The following is a 19278-nucleotide window of genomic DNA, read 5'->3' on the forward strand; positions in this document are numbered from 1 at the left end:
TTCCATGGCTGACATGCATTGTGTAGTAGGTATGTTTACCCCCCGCTTACAGTTAACATTTGGGCATTTTAGTTCCACATGCCACTTACCCTGCATCTGTGTTGTCTCCTGGTAGTCTGCGCTGTCCTGTCTTGAATCCCTGTGATGATCTCCTGAGGGATGACGGCTGCCACCATCTCCTCCAAGTGGTCCAGGGCCTCCTGCGGTGCTGGACTCCCACCTCCAGTCTGCAGTGCTGCCTTCCTGTTCCTGGCCATCTTTTCCTTGGTCCTGCACTTGCAGTCATGCCAGTGTTTCTTGCACTTGATTACTGTTCTCCGTACCTCTGCCACACTGTTTATCTTGTCAACAATTTGTTGCCAAATTGCCTCTCTCTTACTAATTGGCAATTCAGAGGTGACAAAAAGTTGGTGCTGGTGTTCTGTCACCGCTTTCACCAGTATTTCGTGCTCCTCTGCACTGAACCAACACTTCCTTTTCTTCTTCTTCCTCTCCTGGGTCTTGCCTGGGTCCTCCTGGCTGGTTCCTGGTCGGTTGTCATCTTCCTGGGGTCTCTCATAGTTTCTGGAATCCATTTTGGCTCTCCTTTGCACATTTTGCTGTGTTTGCGATGCTTTTTGACGCAATTGCATCAAAAAAGACACGTATCCGGTTTGCGACGTCGTGAACCAGGTCAAAGTCATTTTCACCACGTTAACTTTATTTTTCTTTACGATGTGGCGCATTGGTTTGAGTAAAAAAAACGGCACTGCAGTTTTGCATCAAAAAGTACGAATATGGGCCTAAGGGTGTAAAGGAGACCCCACCACAGGACCCAGGAAAGTAGGAGTAAAGTACTACTATTTCCTCCAAAACACACTAAAGTCATGATAAATGATTTTGCAAGGACCACAACAGACTGCAAAACACTGAAGACGTATTCCTGGACCTAAAGACATGCAAAGGAAGTCCAAGAGTCCCTAAAGTGTCCAGGGGCGGCAGGAGCCCACTAAACCCCGGATGAAGGTGAAAAATGGCTGCCTCTGGTTGGAAGAAGATGATGGGTTTGCACCAACGAAAGAAGGTAGGAGGTTCTGCTTTGTGCAGAAGATGACCCACGGCGTGCTGGAGGATGAAGAGTTGTTTCCTTGGCAAATACCTCAAACAAGCCTTGCAACCTTCGAGAGTCACGGTTGGAGAAAAAGGGTGCTGCCCCGGTCCAGGAAGGACCAGGATGTCGCCACTCAGGGTAGGAGATAGAGGGGACCCTCAGCAAAGTAGAGAGCCCACTGGAAGGAGGGAATCACCCGAAGGAGTCCTTGAACACGGGTTCAAGAAGACTGAACACGGCGGTCATCTCAACACTGCAAAGAGAGGTCCCACAACACCGGAGGCCAACTCAGGGAGCTGAGCATCACAGGACAGAGTGCTGGGGACCTAGGCTCAGCTGTGCATGCAGGATTTCTTGTAAATGTGCACAGAGGCCCTTGTAGCTGCAGAAAACAATTTTCACAAGATTACTGTCTGGGGAGGGGAGGCAAGGACTTACCTTCTCCAAAGTCGGACAGTTGGACCTCTGGACAGTCTGGGTCACTTGGTCCCACCACCTGTGTTCCAGGGGCCAAGCTTGTCATGGTTGAGAGGGGACCCAGAGTACCGGTGAAGCTGAAGTTTGGTGCCTGCTGGAGCAGGGGGAAGATTCCGTTGACCCACGGGAGATTTCTTTTTGGCTTTTAGTGCAGGGTGAAGACAGGCAGTCCCCACAGCATGCACCACCAGGAAACAGTTGAGAAAGCCGGCAGGATTAGGTGCTACAATGTCACTGGTAGTCTTCTGGTTACTTTGTTGCAGTTTTGCAGGCCTCCTGGAGTAGTCAGCAGTCGATCCTTGGCAGAAGTCAAAGAGAAAAGTGCAGAGGAGTCCTGCTGGATTCTTGCAAGTGGTAATCTGAAGGGAAGCCCACAGGAGAGACCCTAAATTGCCCTGAGAGGAGGATTGGCTACCTACCCAGTTATGCACCTATCAGGGGGGATCTCTGTTGTCACCTGTTGGCACTGGCCACTCAGAGGCCTCCAGAGTGTCCTCACACCTCTGAAAGCAAGATGGTAGAGGTCTGAGACACACTGGGGGAGTTCTGGGCACCACCCCTGGGGTGGTGATGGACAGGGGAGTGGTCACTCCCCTTTCCTTTGTCCAGTTTCATGCCAGAGCAGGGACTGGGGTTCCCTAAACTGGTGTAGACTGGCTTATGCAAAGAGGGCACCATCTGTGCCCTTCAAAGCATTTCCAGAGGCTGGGAGAGGCTACCTCTCCACAGCCTTTAACACCTAGGAGGGCAGGACCCTGTCTGTGAGGTGGCAGCAGCTGTAGCTGCAGTGCAAGCCTCAGAGAGCTGGTTTGGCTGTACTGGGGGGTCCATAGTGGAGCCCCCAGGATGCATGGAATTGGCTCCCCAATACCAGATTTGGAATGAGGGGACAATTCCATGATCTTAGACATGTTACATGATAATATATTCTGAGTTACCATTGTGAAGCTAGATATAGGAATTTACCTATATGTAGTGCACGCGTGTAATGGTGTCCCCGCACTCACAAAGTCTGGGGAAATGGCCCTGAACTATGTGGGGGCACCTTTGCTAGTGCAAGGGTGCCCTCACACTTAGTAACTTTGCACCTAACCGTCAGCAAGTGAAGGTTAGACATATAGGTGACTTATAAGTTACTTACGTGCAGTGAAAATGGCTTTTGAAATAAGGTGTGCATTATTTCACTCAGGCTGCAATGGCAGTCATGTGTAAGGGTTTGTCTGAGCTCCCTATGGGTGGCAAAATAAATGTTGCAGCCCATACGGATCTCCTGGAACCCCAATGCCCTGGGTACCTAGGTACCATATTCTAGGGACTTATAAGGGGGGTCCAGTATGTCAATTGAAATTCGTAAATGTAGTCACTAGCCTATAGTGACAAATTTAAAGGCAGAGAGAGCATGAGCACTGAGGTTATGATTAGCAGAGCCTCAGTGACACAGTTAGACACTACACAGGCATACACATTTAGGCCACAAACTATGAGCACTGGAATCCTGGCTAGCAGGATCCCAGTGAGACAGGCAAAAACATACTGCCATACATGTAAAATTGGGGGTAACATGCCAAGAAAGATTGTACTTTCCTACAAGGTGGGACAGCAAATTGAGGTCATTACCAGTTGTGAAGGTTACTGGCATAGTCATAAGTAGTGGGCAAAGGAGGATGTGTCATTTTGGCATAGAAAACTGCTACAGGGCAGTTTTATGTTGGAAAGAGGGGAAGTCCAAATCTTCCCCCTCTAATGTGTGTATTCCTTCCCAGGAGGGTGGTGTTGTAGGTGCCGAAAGAGAAGGGCCTAACATAGGAGTGCCTTACATGTATAAAAAGGGAAGGTTTGGGCCTGGTAAGTGGGTACACTTGCCAGGTCGATTTGGCAGTTTAAAACTACAGACACAGACACTGCAGTGGCAGGTCTGAGCCATGTTTACAGGGCTACTTATGTGGGTGACACAACCAGTGCTGCAGGCCCTCTAGTAGCATTTGATTTGCATGCCCTGGGCACCTCTAGTGTACTTTACTAGGGACTTACTAGTAAATCAAATATGGCAATCATGGAAAAGCCAATTAAACATACAATTTACACAGGAGCACTTGCTTTTTAGCACTGGTCAGCAGTGGTAAAGTGCCCCGAGAACCAAAACCAGCAAAAACAAAGTTCAGCACACAGTCAAAACATAAGAGCAGAGGCACAAAGAGACAGGGGAGACCACGCCAAGGATGCCAGGTCTAACAAACTAATGGAAATAGTGCATTCGTGATATTTTCTTTTGGCACAGGGCAGCACAACAAGAAGGCTTGTGGCACTTTTGCTGCACCCAATATTAGCAAATATGCCCTCCTATGTTTTTGAATTTGTATTTTGAGACTTGTAGTTTTAAAAACTCATGTCGTGCTTTATACTGTATGTGCTAGGATACACAGGTTGGGCTGTACTGGTGCAGCACCTTACAAATGTTAGGGTTACTTGTGATGGAGCCTGTCTGAACTGTGCAACACTTCACTGCACAGTGTGAGTGATCTTTCAGTGGCATTTGATGGGACATGATCCAGATTCCTGCCCTATGCCCTGCAGGCAGTGCAGCAGAGTACTGGAAAATGCACCTAGCAGAACTACAAAACTTGACATTCGTTGCACCTATTGCCCCATTATTGATACTTACCCTGTGCTTGTGGTAGTTCCTTGTGTGCTACACTGTCTTGTCTGGCGACTCCAGCCACCAACTCGACTGGGATGAGAGCTGCCACCTGTTCCTCCAGGGCATCCAGCTCCTTCTGGGGCTCTGGGATCCCTCCTCTAGTCTGTATTGCTGCCTTCAAAATCTTAGCTAGTTTCCCCTTTGTCCACCGCTTATGATCGTGCTAGCAAAATAATCTGGAAATTTTTGCAATCGGTAATGGACCTTTCGCTTGTCCCACACTGTTGACTTTCTCTACGATGGTCTGCCAAAAAGCCTCTTTCTTCCCTGGTGGCAATTTAGAGGTGAGAAAGAGCTGATGTTGGTGCTCTATCACCTCAGTGACTAAGATGCATTTTTATCATCACTGAAGTTAACCTTCCTCTTCCCTTGTGAGCCTGTCCATCTGGACGTCCTGGCTGGTGTGGGGTTGTTGTCTTTGCTGCTACTGCCTGCTGCCTGGTCCATTGCTGCCTCCTGGGAAGTGTACCATATTTTTAAATACAAAGCACCATTGTTTAAGAAAAATTCAGAGCATTATCCACTCAAAAGTGAAGCAGGGATGATTTGCATCACTGTAGATGCTGCAAGTCAGCCTGTGTCACTTTTGAAACAGTTGCATCAGATTTCCCCATGACATGGTGCACAAGGGCGCACCAGTTTTTTTTACGCTAGCAGGATCATTATGCCATTGTGTACCGTATTGTAAATGTGATGCATCTGTGGCCTACGATTCTGCCGTATCATGGTGCATGTTTTTGGATGTATCGCTGCTGCAATGTAGCGATGTCCAATTTCTTGTAAATACGGCCCAGAGATGGAAGTGTGATTTCCTACTGCCATGCCTCCTGTTTGCCTGCAGGAAATTCCTGCAGACAGGGTAAGGCTTTTTGGCCAGTTGAGCTTCTGTATGGCCACCCAGGTAGAGGTGCTTTATATCTTGTAAGAGAAGGGTGAAAAAAATCTCGCTGAAGCCCAAGCAAAACATTATGGATTATGTAATGGGCCTAAGAGATATGATGGCTCAGTACATGAAAAATGCTAACAAGGATCTTGAGGACAGTCAGGAATTGAAAAAGCAGTGGTATTATAAGTAAGCTGAGTACTTCTCAGGTCAGAAAGTGTAGGCAGTGGAGCCCTTTAAGACATGTGGACTGGGCAGTACACTGTACTGAATATGTTGGATGAGATTTCCTACCTGGTTGATTTAGGCATCCCCGGGCTCCTCCACAGCCATTCATGCGAACCACCAGAAACCCCTCTTTGACATTGCGGACATAACAATGTTGATGGTGACAGATGGAGAAGAGGAAGATAAGTGCGTGCCCCTTTTAGACCTTCTATCCCACAACTCAAATGCTGATTCAACTGGAGGAGTTGTACTACCCCATACACTGACGATACAGCAGCAGAGGCACTGTTTCCCCTTGTTGGGCCAGTGTGCTGACCTGTTCTCATTGACATCTGGTCTAACCCAGTGTTGTGTCCACGTCAATGACACTGGTGATAGCTTACCTATCAAGAAGGTACCCCACCTGCTGGAACCCTGCTTGGCTACAGGTTTTAGCCTTTCCCACTTGGTAAATGTTTTACTTTCAAAAACGTGGTTGGGGCCTGATTTAGAGATGGCTGAACAGTTACTCTGTCACAAATGAAATGGATATCCCATCCGCCTCATTAGAAGTGCATTATATTCTACTGTGCTTGTAATGCGATGGATGGGATTTTTGCCACGTTAATAAATGTGGTGCTGTACACAAATGTAAAGTTTTATCAGCAACTCTGCATGTTCTTCAGCCTTTATACACTAAAAAAGGCATAGGGAAATAACCAAAAGTCACAAACACTGACTATACAGAATAGCTGTTACAGCTCCTGTAATAGTGGCCCTTTACTTTTCGCTCCACTGATACAATGGAAGAAGAAATGGAACACCACCTTTCAGTGCTGGAATAGCAAGAGAATCCTCTCCTTTTCTCACTATAGAAGAAAAAAGGCATTCTGATATTTTCTTGACATGATTTGATGATTTTCAGTGATATGTCCCAAAATTCATATTTAAAACTCATTAGGACACTGCCAAGTGTATAAGGTGTACGCAAACAAATATCAGCCAGTTCTGAAAGAACATATGAATGGAGTACATGGTTTTTACACTTTGGAATTTGAATTGGGAATCCATCATAACTCTTGGGTCATGTTCAGAAAAAGAAAACTCTAGCACCTGTTCAGTATTCTGTGGCTATGCAACTCAAATATCAACTAAATATTAAAAAATACACCAGTAAAACGCCCTATTATTGCCTGTAGCAGCGAAGGCTTTTCAATCAGTCCACTAAAACGTGTGCTGCAAAATCTTTTAACAGAGTTTTCCAGAACTTTCTTGTAGGAAACACCTCCTCTCTCTCCAAACACCCTTAGAGTAGGTTGCAGTCAATCGCTCAGTGCAGTGTGGCGCTACAAGGCTGCCATGGCTTCCCAGTCATTCCTAACAGTCAATCGTAATTTAGGGGTTAAAATTTCGGGACTGTTGGACCTGGCCCTTCTACAGGGTCATTCCCTAAAGGTTTTGCCTTCTCTTCCTTATTTTTCTGACCCTTGTTGGCTGACCCTATGACTCTGGGCACCTTACCTCTGCTAAGGAGTGCTAAAGTGCATGTGCTCTCCCTTGTAAACTTGGTATGACTGGCTTGTACATAATTGGCATATTTTATTTACCTATAAGTCCCTTTTAAAGTGGTATCTCTATACCCAGGGCCTGTAAATTAAATTCTACTAGTGGGCCTGAAGCGCTGCTTGCGCCACCCACTGACGTAGCCTTTCAAACCTGCCTCAGGCATGCTAGCGCAGGGCCTGTGCGTGGAGTTTTCTGCCACAGGGGCCTGGCATCTAAATGTACTTGTCAGGCCCAAAACTCAATTTTTACTATATGTAAGTCACCCCTAAGGTAGGCTGAGCTAGCCCTATGGGCAGGGTGCTATGTATGTAGAAGGCAGGACATGTGCCAAGTAGCGTGGCCTATCCTGGTAGTGACAAACAGTCTATTTGGTTTCTCACTGCTGTGAGTGCTGCCTTCTCAGAGGATTGCATTGGAAATGCCCTGACTTAGGTGTAGGGGGTATTATCTGATTTATGAGTGGTAGCGTAGGCATGTTTGGTATGGTTGTAATGCTAGTGAGAAATGCTGTCTACTGGTGTAGGTGGATTTTTTACTATCACAAAAATGCCACTTCTAGAAAGTGAGCATTTCTTTGTGCTTATGACTCTGGTGTTTTGCAGCTTGACTCCAATCCACATCTGGGCAGAGTGACAGTTGGGCTTTGTGCATACTTTTCAGACAGCCTGTACACAGGGACGGTGGATGTGTCACAGAGGTGCATCTACATACTAAATAGTCTTTCTGGGCTGAGAGAAGGGAGAGGCAGGGCACACCTGCATTTGTAAAGGCTGTGCCCTGGACTCACACAATAGGGTCGTTTACCCCCAACTGATGTTTGGAGCCTATGCTGGAGGAGAGAGGGGGCACTCCCAGAACCAGTTGGAACTGGTTGGAACCTCCTCTCCCCTCTCTTTGTGAAACACACTGTAAACTGAGTGTAAGTACAGGGGATTTTTCCCCACAATTTAGACATGAATAGACATTCTTGGGACTCCAGAGAGTCTTCTGGAACTGGACACAGGACGCTGCTGAATGGACTCACCAGGACCCACCTTGGACTGCTGCTGCTGTGCTGACCTGTGAACTGCCTGGTCACTAGGAGGAACTGCCACCATCTGCATCCCTTGTGCTGGCCTGTTGTTGGGCCTGCTAGCCCTGTGCTTCCGTCCCCACTGCTGTCTCCAGGGGCTGGGTGCCGAGGCCCCTGACTCCTGCAACTGTCCAAAATACGAGGAGTGCTGTCTCTTTAGATTTATAGAGCTGGGAAAGCACTTCTTTGTGCTCCCCCCTGCGCCTCTAAGTGCATTTGCCGGAAAGGAGATACACCGCCACAACCCGCGCTCATTGGAGATACGCCAGCGCTCGTCAGCACTTTTCCGATGCCAAGAATCACTGCCATGACCCGGACGCTATTGATTTCTGAAATTCACCAGAGATGCGCTGCCCCTAGGGCCCTCTGGGGCACCAACAGGTTGAAGAAAGGAGCAAGCATGGTCCTATCATGCCCCCGGGGCGAAGCACACTCTGAGGAGCACCCTTGGGGCACAAACAGGCATCCACTCTGCTGCCTGCTTACTGCTGCGGCCTGGGCGGGTGGGGAAAGGAAGCCTCATCGGAGGTTCCTCGCCCCTCCTGGCCACTCGCTGTGCTGTTGAACGAGCAGGGGGAACTGAAGCCTTATTGAAGGCTCCCCCCTGCCCCTGGGAGCGCTTCCTTTTGGACCCAATCGTTTTTGTGCTTCGCCCCTCCCCTGGAGGGCCAGTTGAGGCCCAGGGGGGAGCACCTTTGCGATCGCAGGCCCCAGGAGGGGCCGATATTAAAATAGGAAGGGGTGCGTACCACCTCTCTCCCCCAGGATTGACACATGGCCCCCGTTTTTGTGCATAGGAGCGCCGGGGCCCCCATAGTTATCTTCTTGGCACTAGAAGTGCTTTTCATCATAAAACAGATACTTTCCCAAAGACAGATACTGTCCCTAAATGTTTCTCATATGGATTGATGTGTTAACCTGTATCCTTGATGTACTACATATAGGTTCTGCTGTTCCTTGTATGGGCATGATAGGATAATATGTTTCTATGACTTTCCATAGGTTTTTATAATGCTCATAGTATAGGCATTTATTATATTTCCGTGACAAGTGCATTTCTTTAATGTATTTCTTGACTACTGCTTATGTTGCAGAATTCTGAGTACTTGTGTGATCTAATGTGACTACTGCTTATTTTTGCAGGGTATCAATAGTCTGTGTAACATTCTGACAACTGCTAAGGTAGCAGGATATTACTGACATGTAATGTTTGGACTAATTATGTTTTGTGCAATACGGTTTATTTTTACATAGCTCAGTGTTGTGTTTACTTTGTGGAGTATATATTGTGTCAAGTGTGTTGTGTGTGTTGTGCAAATGCTTTACACATTGACTCCGGGTTAGGCCTGACTGCTCGTGCCAATCTACCAAGGGGGTGAGCAGGGGTTATCTTGGACGTGTAACTCGCTTGCCCTGACTAGAGTGGGTAGGTTCTGTCTGGCTTAGGTGCATGCCCTAGCCAACCAGAAACCCCATTTCTAACCTGGACCTATTACAATTTGGGCCTCTGTTTTCTTTAATTGTTCCATTCTTGTCAATATTATTTTTTATGTTTTAATCAGATTTCAATGTGCCTTGTGTTTCATCTAGAAATAGCATGACGCTCAGAAACAGAAACAAACATTTTAACTTAAACCATACACATTGTAAACGTTCACCGGTATAGTCAGTACTTTCATTGAGATTCCAGGAACAAGAGTCCCATCACATTACAGCAGAATGCTTCATTTGCCATTTCAGTATAGATTTAAATGAGATTTTGATCTATAAAAGTAAATCCTTACTGACAGTACTGGTTCTTAAAGATTCGTGTGAACCTAAAAGGAAAAACAATTTGTTGTTAAAAAGTATTTTGGATTGTTAAACATCATTGATAAAGTATCTTCGGTAAATACTGGACAACAGGAAGCTAAAGTTCACACAACACTAATCTAAAAAAGATGTTCAAGTGATTTTGGGGGATTCGTATTTGTTTGTAATTTTTCATCACACGTTTTGGAAAATGAACCAAACTGTTTGTAATAAAGACGTTTGTTTCAATTTTCTTTTTGAGAAAATGAGGGGCTGATTTAACCTCTTAGCTGCTGGGCCTTTCCCCCCCCCCCCCCAGTGCTGAGCCCTTTTTTGGCTATTTGGGGTAGTTCGCGCTTAGGCCTTCATAACTTTTTGTCCACATAAGCTATCCACGCCAAATTTGCGTCCTTTTTTTCCAACATCCTAGGGATTCTAATGGTACCCAGAGTTTGTGGTTTCCCCTGGAGGAGACCAAGAAAATAGCCAAAATACAGTGAAAATTTCGTTTTTTCCAACAAAAAGGGAAAAAAGGGCTGCCGAAGAAGGCTTGTGGTTTTTTCCCTGAAAATACCATCAACAAAGGGGTTCTGGTGCTGAAATCACTATCTTCCCACCTTTCAGTAACGGGCAGACTTGAATCAGAAAACCACATTTTTCAACACAAATTTGGCATTTTACTGGGACACACCCCATTTTTACTATTTTTGGTGCTTTCAGCCTCCTTCCAGTTAGTGATAGGAATGGGTGTGAAACCAATGCTGGATCCCAGAGAGCTAAACACTTCTGAAAACTAGACAAAATTCTGAATTCAGCAAGGGGGTCATTGTGTAGTAATATTGAAATTGAGCTGAAAACAACTGCCATTTTTTAAAATGTTTTACTCTGTAACTTTTTCCTGCGATGTCAGATTTCTGAAAGCAATATACCGTTTTGTCTGCTGGACTCTTCTGGTTGCGGGGATATAAAGGGCTTGTAGGTTCATCAAGAACCCTAGGTACCCAGAGCCAATAAATGAGCTGCACCCTGCAGTTGGTTTTCATTCTATACTGGGTATACAGCAATTCATTTGCTGAAATATGAAGAGTGAAAAAGAGGTATCAAGAAAACCTTTGCATTTACAAAATGGCATCAAGATAAGGTTTTGAGGAGCAGTGGTTATTTGCACATCTCTGAATTCCGAGGTGCCCATACTAGCATGTGAATTGCAGGGCATTTCTCAAATAGACGTCTTTTTTACACACTCTCTTATATTTGGAAGGAAAAAATGTAGAGAAAGATAAGGGGCAATAACACTTGTTTTGCTATTCTATGTTCCCCCAAGTCTCCCGATAAAAATGATACCTCACTTGTGTGGATAGGCCTAGTGCACGCAACAGGAAATGCCCCAAAACACAACGTGGACACATCCCATTTTTTGATAGAAAACACAGCTGTTTTTTCCAAAGTGCCTACCTGTAGATTTTGGCCTCTAGCTTAGCTGGCACATAGTGAAATCTACCAAACATGTGCATTTTTGAAAACTAGAGACCTAGGGGAATCCAAGATGGGGTGACTTGTGGGGCTCTGACCAGGTTATGTTACCCAGAATCCTTTGCAAACCTCAAAAAGTGGCTAAAAAAAAAGTTTTCCTCACATTTCGGTGACAGAAAGTTCTGGAATCTGAGAGGAGCCACAAATTTCCTTCCACCCAGCATTCCCCCAAGTCTCCCGATAAAAATTATACCTCACTTGTGTGGGTAGGCCTAGCGCCCGCGACAGGAAATGCCCCAAAACACAACGTGGACACATCCCATTTTTTGATAGAAAACACAGCTGTTTTTTCCAAAGTGCCTACCTGTAGATTTTGGCCTCTAGCTCATCCGGCACATAGTGAAACCTACCAAACATGTGCATTTTTGAAAACTAGAGACCGAGGGGAATCCAAGATGGGGTGACTTGTGGGGCTCTGACCAGGTTATGTTACCCAGAATCCTTTGCAAACCTCAAAAAATGGCTAAAAAAAAAAGTTTTCCTCACATTTCGGTGACAGAAAGTTCTGGAATCTGAGAGGAGCCACAAATTTCCTTCCACCAAGCATTCCCCCAAGTCTCCCGATAAAAATGATACCTCACTTGTGTGGGTAGGCCTAGCGCCCGCAACAGGAAATGCCCCAAAACACAACGTGGACACATCCCATTTTTTGACAAAATACAGAGCTGTTTTTTGCAAAGTGCCTACCTGTAGATTTTGGCCTCTAGCTCAGCCGGCACATAGGGAAACCTACCAAACCTGTGCATTTTTGAAAACTAGAGACCTAGGGGAATACAAGATGGGGTGACTTGTGGGGATCTGACCAGGTTCTGTTACCCAGAATCCTTTGCAAACCTCAAAAGTGGCTAAAAAAACAAGTTTTCCTCACATTTCGGTGACAGAAAGTTCTGGAATCTGAGAGGAGCCACAAATTTCCTTCCACCCTGCGTTCCCCCAAGTCTCCCGATAAAAATGATACCTCACTTGTGTGGGTAGGCCTAGCGCCTGCGACAGGAAATGCCCCAAAACACAACGTGGACACATCCCATTTTTTGAAAAAATACAGAGCTGTTTTTTGCAAAGTGCCTACCTGCAGATTTTGGCCTCTAGCTCAGCCGGCACATAGGGAAACCTACCAAACCTGTGCATTTTTGAAAACTAGAGACCTAGGGGAATCCAAGATGGGGTGACTTGTGGGGCTCTGACCAGGTTCTGTTACCCAGAATCCTTTGCAAACCTCAAAAAGTGGCTAAAACAAAAAGTTTTCCTCACATTTCGGTGACAGAAAGTTCTGGAATCTGAGAGGAGCCACAAATTTCCTTCCACCCAGCGTTCCCCCAAGTCTCCCGATAAATATGATACCTCACTTGTGTGGTTAGGCCTGGTGCCCGCGACAGGAATAGATCACACAACGGTCAATGTTGGTCCTTACGTGAGGCAGCTGTTGACCCTGGGGTGATCCATTCCTGACACAGGCACTAGGTGTAGGCACTCAAGTGGGGTAGTGTTTTTATCAGGACAGGTGAGGAGTCACTGGGTGGTAGGAATGTTGTGGATCCCAGAATATTCCTGTAGTTTGTGTGACAGAAATGCGAGAAAAAGTGAGTTTTTTTTCAACATTTCAGCTTTGCAGGGTATTCTGGGTAAGAAAACTTTGGGGAATCCACACAAGTCACACCTCTGTGGACTCCCCCGAATGTCTAGTTTCCAGAAATGTTTGGGTTTAGTGTGTTTCTCTATATGGCCGCCGAATCCAGGACCAAAAACACAGATGCCTGCCTTACAAAACCAGTTTGTTTTGCCATAGATAATTTTGGTGTCTCCACAATATGATTTGGGTGGTGGAATTTGGGGCTGAACTAAATTGGGGAGCTCCCAAGAGAGCACTCTCTCTCTCTCTCTCTCTCTGCTTGCCGCCACATTCACCTGCTCTCTGGGTTGGTCTAACCCACTATTACCCAGTTGCACGAACAGCTTGCGAAGGGACAGCAGGACTGTCCTCATCACCTCCCTCATAATGTACTGGAAGAGGAGTTATCGAATGGGACTCCTCTGACTGAAAAATCACTCCCAGAGTCTGCGCCATTGTCCTATCCCTCAGATGCTGTCCAGTATCTGATGTCTCAGTCTCTGATCCTATGTCACTATGTCAGAGCGGTCCTCTATAACCCGAGTGCAGGCAGCAGTCATCCATCAAGATGCCATCTCTGCTATTGGCTAAACTGTTGACTAAAACACTAGCCTACGTAGACAGTCACAAAATCGATGGTGTGTGTGAGATACGTGCAACAGTAGAGGCCACCTTACCTGCGCTTCTTCCGTCAATCAGCACGTACTTTCAAGACACTCAAAAAACACCTTGTCACATACCATTCGTCACAGTCTTTAGCACCTCCTGCGCCCAGTCCAACAATCATTATTGGTGCTCCCACTCCCTCCTCCTCGGATTCCCTCATTACCACCCAGCAAAAGTGCCCTTCATCTCTCCATAGCCGCCTTCCACCCCGCACATACATTTCATTGGTATTATAGCGCAGGTAATGGCTGACTTTACTAATGTACTCAGCTATTTACATAAAATACAGATTTGCTCTTTGCAGTAGGCATATAAACCTTCTGCACTTCTTTATGGCACTAAAACTGCCACTAGACAAGTCAGACCCTTTTCCCCCCAAGGGAAACCACACACATATTGACAAAAGTGATATATATATGACAGCCAACCACCTGGAACTCAACTCAATAAATGAGCTGCACCCTGCAGTTGGTTTTCATTCTATACTGGGTATACAGCAATTCATTTGCTGAAATATGAAGAGTGAAAAAGTGGTATCAAGAAAACCTTTGCATTTCCAAAATGGGATCAAGATAAGGTTTTGAGGAGCAGTGGTTATTTGCACATCTCTGAATTCCGAGGTGCCCATACTAGCATGTGAATTGCAGGGCATTTCTCAAATAGATGTCTTTTTTACACACTCTCTTATATTTGGAAGGAAAAAATGTAGAGAAAGATAAGGGGCAATAACACTTGTTTTGCTATTCTATGTTCCCCCAAGTCTCCCGATAAAAATGATACCTCACTTGTGTGGGTAGGCCTAGCGCCCGCGACAGGAAATGCCCCAAAACACAACGTGGACACATCCCATTTTTTGAAAAAATACAGAGCTGTTTTTTGCCAAGTGCCTACCTGTAGATTTTGGCCTCTAGCTCAGCCGGCACATAGGGAAACCTAACAAACCTATGCATTTTTGAAAACTAGAGACCTAGGGGAATCCAAGATGGGGTGACTTGTGGGGCTCTGACCAGGTTCTGTTACCCAGAATCCTTTGCAAACCTCAAAAAGTGGCTAAAAAAAATGTTTTCCTCACATTTCGGTGACAGAAAGTTCTGGAATCTGAGAGGAGCCACAAATTTCCTTCCACCCAGCGTTCCCCCAAGTCTCCCGATAAATATGATACCTCACTTGTGTGGTTAGGCCTGGTGCCCGCGACAGGAATAGATCACACAACGGTCAATGTTGGTCCTTACGTGAGGCAGCTGTTGACCCTGGGGTGATCCATTCCTGACACAGGCACTAGGTGTAGGCACTCAAGTGGGGTAGTGTTTTTATCAGGACAGGTGAGGAGTCACTGGGTGGTAGGAATGTTGTGGATCCCAGCATATTCCTGTAGTTTGTGTGACAGAAATGCGAGAACAATTGAGTTTTTTTTCAACATTTCAGCTTTGCAGGGTATTCTGGGTAAGAAAACTTTGGGGAATCCACACAAGTCACACCTCTGTGGACTCCCCCGAATGTCTAGTTTCCAGAAATGTTTGGGTTTAGTGTGTTTCTCTATATGGCCGCCGAATCCAGGACCAAAAACACAGGTTATTGCCTTACAAAACAAGTTTGTTTTGCCATAGATAATTTTGGTGTCTCCACAATATGATTTGGGTGGTGGAATTTGGGGCTGAACTATATTGGGGAGCTCCCAAGAGAGCACTCTCTCTCTCTCTGCTTGCCGCCGCATTCACCTGCTCTCTGGGTTGGGCTAACCCACTATTACCCTGTTGCACGAACAGCTTGCGAAGGGACAGCAGGACTGTCCTCATCACCTCCCTCATAATGTACTGGAAGAGGAGTTATCGAATGGGACTCCTCTGACTGAAAAATCACTCCCAGAGTCTGCGCCATTGTCCTATCCCTCAGATGCTGTCCAGTATCTGATGTCTCAGTCTCTGATCCTATGTCAGAGCGGTCCTCTATAACCCGAGTGCAGGCGGCAGTCATCCATCAAGATGCCATCTCTGCTATTGGCTAAACTGTTGCTCTAAAACACTAGCCTACGTAGACAGTCACAAAATCGATGGTGTGTGTGAGATACGTGCAACAGTAGAGGCCACCTTACCTGCGCTTCTTCCCTCAAACAGCACGTACTTTCAAGACACTCAAAAATCACCTTGTCACATACCATTCGTCACAGTCTTTAGCACCTCCTGCGCCCAGTCCAACAATCATTATTGGTGCTCCCACTCCCTCCTCCTCGGATTCCCTCATTACCACCAGGCAAAAGTGCCCTTCATCTCTCCATAGCCGCCCTCCACCCCTCACATACATTTCATTGGTATTATAGCGCAGGTAATGGTTGACTTTACTAATGTACTCAGCTATTTACATAAAATACAGATTTGCTCTTTGCAGTAGGCATATAAACCTTCTGCACTTCTTTATGGCACTAAAACTGCCACTAGACAAGTCTGACTCTTTTCCCCCAGGGAAACCACATTCATATTGACAAAAGTGATATATATATGACTGCCAACCACCTGGAACTCAACTGAAGCAAAACCGAAATAATCCTCTTTGGCCCACACAAAAACACCTGGGACCCCTCATGGTGGCCCACCACGCTAGGCCCTGCACCCACCCCTGCCAACCACGCACGCAACCTCAGCATCATCCTAGACTCCTCCCTCTCGATGACCCAACAAATCAACGCTCTCACCTCCTCATGCTTCAACACACTCCGTATACTGAAAAAAACATTCAAATGGATCCCCACAGAGACCAGAAAAACTGTCACTCACGCACTCATCAGCAGCAGGCTTGATTACGGAAACGCCCTCTACGCCGGCACCACTCTAAAACTCAAGCGCAAACTACACGCATCCAGAACTCAGCAGCACGACTCATCCTCGACCTCCCCCGACACGAACACATCTCTCCACACCTCAAATCCCTCCACTGGCTCCCCATTGACAAAAGGATCACCTTCAAGATCCTCATCCTCGCACACAAATCACTCCACAACACAGGCCCTGCCTACCTCAACGAGAGTCACCTTCCACACCCCCACACGAAACGTCCGCTCAGCTGACCTCTCTCTCGCCTCTGTCCCCCGCATCAAACACACCACCACCGGGGGCAGATCCTTCTCCTACCTTGCACCCAAAACCTGGAACGCCCTCCCAACCCACCTTCGCAAGACCCAAAACCTACTTCTTTTCAGGAAGGGCCTCAAAACCTTGCTTTTCGAACAGTGAACCTCCCAGCCCCTTTCCCTCCCCCCATCCCCCCAGCGCCTTGAGACCCTCACGGGTGAGTAGCGCGCTTTATAAATCTCTTTGATTGATTGATTGATATATATAGATCTACCTCTATATATATATCTATCTACATAGATATATCTATAGATATATCCATGTACATAGATATATCTATCTACATAGATATATATATATAGATCTATATATAGATCTATTTTTTTTAGTTGTTGTATGGTTTCCTTGGGGGCCAAAATGGCCCCCAGGGAAACCCTACAACATCTAAAAAATATATTGCCCCCACAGGGGGTCGCCCTGCCCACGGGCGACCCCCTGTCCTTTTATTTTTATTTTTGGAGAATTTTTTTTTTATAAAAAATATGCCCCCGGGGGGGGCGGCCCATTTTCAGAGGGGGCCGACCCCCCCAAGTGAAATCCCTGGCGTCTAGTGGTGTTTCCTGGCCCCCGATTGGGGGCCAGTAAACAGTTTCAGAAGGCCTGGTAAGAAAGGGGAGAGTCTCCCCTCCGCTGACGTCACAAAGGGGCGGGTGGGGGGGGGAGACATGGAAGCTTCCGTGTCTCCCGGGAAAAGAAAAAAAAAAAAATCCTCCCTGGTGTCGGCCACTGGTCGTGACCCGCACCAGGGAGGTAGTGCGGGCCTCGGCCAGTGGCCGTCGCCCGCATTTAAGGGGTTAAGAGCCCATAGAGCCTCCTTGCGCCACATCAGCATCATTTTTTGCACACTAATGTTGACCCACGAGGCCAAAATCGCTGCACCAAATTTACAAAGTGGCACAAAGCATGCATTGCACCACTTTGTAACCCTTTGCACTACATTATTCCTGCGCCAGGCATAATGTATGCAAAGGGGGCATTTCTCTGTTGGGGGGAGTGAAAAAATGGCGGAAATAAATCTAGGAGATTTTTTTGTGTCATTTTTTTTTCACTTTTAACGACTGCTCAGAGCAGGCATTACAAGGAGGCACGCCATTGTTTTCAAGGGGCTCAATGGGCTTTGCAAGATTAGCGTCAACATTATTAATGTTAATCCTGCAAAGCTCTGAGCTAGCATGAACATTTCTGAAGCTAGTTCCCCTAACTACCACCATGGGGTGCCATATCTTAGATACAGCGCACACATGGTGGCATAAGGTGGGTGCTAAGGGGTGCAAGAAAAGTGGGGCTACAGCGCCACTTTTCTTAAATCAGGGCCAGAGTCTTTTTGCTGATTGTACATGACCAAATCATTATTTGACGAACCTATATTTTCGTAGGTTAACATTATACATTTGGTCATAGAAATGGTTTGTTAATGGGCTGAGTATGCAAAGCCACCATAAACCTTGGTATAAAAAAATCTCCATGAAGGGAGATCGACACACATGATATTTTGGTACCTACTCCGTACCTTTTAGCATTTAGTTTTAGCTGGTGCTAAAGTGATAAACATAATTCCTCGAATAAGCATGATTATTGCCAGACTTGCAAGGTGTGCAACATTAGTACTGCACAGAAAAAGATTTTGCTACTTTACGTCAATTGAGCCCGATTCTAAATCAGGTTTAACTATTTTTGCACTGTAATGCAAAATCAACAGTAACTGTGATGTTACACTCTGTTACATTACATTACATTACCTTGTGTTACTGACGTTTGTATAGCACACAATTTGCCACTTCCATGTTACCCGAATGCTTTTGATAGTCATGAGTTAACTTTCCAAAGATTCAGACATTTTCAGCTGAGATGGCATCTGATTTGTTTTTTGATGTAAGTGCTATCAATAGTATGAATTGGAGAGTTTTAGACCTGGAATCCTTGACGTGGTCTCCCGTGTCTTTTTTTGCCTGTGTTCTGGACTCTGTTTTTGTTGGTTTTGGAAAGCTGGTCACTTTACCACTGCTGACCAGTGCTAAAGGGCAAGTGCTCCCTGTGTAAATTCTGTGTGTATTTGCCATTTCCATGATTGCCATATTTGATTTACGAGTAAGTCCCTAGTGAAATACACTAGAGGTGCCCAGGGCCTGTAAATCAAATACTACTAGTGGGCCTTCAGCACTGGTTGTGCCACACACATGAATTGATGTGGAAACAAGTCTCAGACTTGCCATTGCAGTGTCTCTGTGTACAGTATTAAATTGCCAATTTGACCACTTAGTAGGCCCAAACCTTCCTTTTTTATACATGTAAGGCACCCCTAAGTTAGTGCTGGTGTGTTTTTACATGTTCTAACAGTGAAATACTGCCAAATTCGATTTTCACTGTTGCAAGGCCTATCTATCTCATAGGTTACCATGGGGCTGCCTTTAAATATGTTTAAGTGCAGTTTCTCTTTGGGAGCAGATAGAGAAGTGGAGTTTGGGGTCTCTGAACTCACAATTTAAAAATACAAATATTGGTAAAGTTGTTTTTTAAATTGTCAGTTTGAAAGTTCCACTTTTAGAAAGTGGGCATTTTCT

The sequence above is a fragment of the Pleurodeles waltl genome, chromosome 1_2 (assembly GCF_031143425.1).
Source record: "Pleurodeles waltl isolate 20211129_DDA chromosome 1_2, aPleWal1.hap1.20221129, whole genome shotgun sequence".
Taxonomy (NCBI): domain Eukaryota; kingdom Metazoa; phylum Chordata; class Amphibia; order Caudata; family Salamandridae; genus Pleurodeles; species Pleurodeles waltl.